This window comes from Bos taurus, chromosome 17 (genome assembly GCF_002263795.3).
Source record: "Bos taurus isolate L1 Dominette 01449 registration number 42190680 breed Hereford chromosome 17, ARS-UCD2.0, whole genome shotgun sequence".
In the NCBI taxonomy this organism is placed as follows: domain Eukaryota; kingdom Metazoa; phylum Chordata; class Mammalia; order Artiodactyla; family Bovidae; genus Bos; species Bos taurus.
The window spans coordinates 2,080,895-2,082,817 of NC_037344.1; positions in this window are offsets into that span (position 1 = coordinate 2,080,895).

Below are 1,923 nucleotides of genomic sequence, written 5' to 3' on the forward strand. Positions count from 1 at the left end.
GGGAGATTGATTCCTCCAGCTCTGTTTTTCTTTCTCCAGATTGCTTTGGCTATTTGCAGTCTTTGTGTTTTCATACACACTATAAAGTTTTTGTTCTAGTTCTGTGAAAAATGCAATTGTTAATTGATAAGTTGCATTGGATCTGTAAATTGCTCTAGGTACTACAGTTGTTCTCACAATATTGGAGAATCATCTTTATTTTGATTGCAGTAAATGGTCACACATGTGTATGCCTAAGTGCATGCCAAGTTGTCTCAGTTGTGTCTGACTCTTTGCAGCCCTATGAACTGCAACACGCCAGGCTCCTCTGTCCATGGCATTCTCCAGGCAAGAATACTGGAGTGGATTGCCATGCCCTCCTTCAGCGGATCTTCCTGATCCATGCATTGAACCTGTGTCTCCTATGGCTCTGGCATTGGCAGTCAGATATTTTACCACTACTGCCACATGGGAAGCCCACATACACGTGTACTCTTGTCAAAACACATGGGATTATGTACCTCAATCTGTGCACTTAACTATAAATTTTACTTTATTAAAATTTAAAATGGTAGGGGATTGACTGAGTGCCGGAGCTGTCTGGAAGTTCAACAATGTTGCAGCAAGATTCACTGAATCTTCCAGTAAGTTTATACCCATTTGATCTACACAATGTAGGCAAACAGGAAACTACTGGGGAGGTCTTCTTCCCATTTCCCTTTATCTACTCTTTTGCCTTCATGTCTCCCCGCTCTCCACAGAGACCACTCTCTCCTATACCTCTCATTCCCAATAGGGTGAAAAGCAGGAAGTAATTATCACAAGAATTTACTGTTTTAAGGCTCAGTAAGCTTATTATGTGTTAAACGAATCAACTCCCAGATATTAAAAAAAAAAAAAAAAACCCTACAATTCAATTAAAATGTTGTCTTCTAGAGACTTATAAGAGCTTGCAGACAATTTTAACTAAAAGGAGTGAGTGTTGCTGTCATGAGTGTCTATGAACTCATGACATAAGGAAATGCTTATCTAAGTTTTTCCACCTTGGTCCAGGACCCTTCACTTAGCATTGCTATCCGTAGTGGGGCAGCTATTACTTTGCTCCTGCCTGTTTTTCTCTCTTCCCACTGTCTCTGCTTCCTGGTTTTGGTCCAGGCCCCACCCAGATAGTGACACTTAGTTCCGTGACTTCTTTAAGATGGCTCCCTTGAACTTGGCTGTTCTGGATTCTCCAGCTTCAAGCCTTTCCTTATGCAGATTCACCCACTGGTCTTCCTTGCATTTTGGAATATATTACCTGAATCTTGGAACCCTGTTCATGTCACCTGTTCTTCCAGCCAGTCTCTGCCAGTGGAAAACAGCACTGGAGAGGAGAACAAAAGAAAACTTATGAGAGAGACTTAAATCTGGGAATAACAGAAGGCCTTGTAAAGAATGCTGTTAATTTGTTGAATGCTCTGAGTTTTCTGCAAGGACAACATAACTCTGTTGCACAGTCATACCTATAAGAATGTGCTTGTGGGCAAAGTATAATTAGTAAGAGATGCTGAATAATATATCAGTACAAGTGATTAGCACTAATAACAAAACTGCTCAAGTTATATGCTCAAGTATGTTTTTGCATAAAAGTAGCACATCATAATATCAATCATTCCAAAATTCCATTAGCATAATTTATATCCACTAAAAAAAGCTGCTGAAATCTGTATTGAAATAAATACTCATGACCATAATCATCTGCTTCATGTTGTCTTGGAATGTAATAACTGTTATAAGCAATTTCCACAAGAGTCATTCTAGATAAGGAATGCCTACATCTAATTTTAAACTTCTAAACTGAAAACCAGAAAATAAATATAAAACCCTTATAATGGAAATAAATGAGATTTGTTTATCTCCTGTGGAGCTTTAGAAGTCATAAGCTATTAAGTATACTGTATCTGT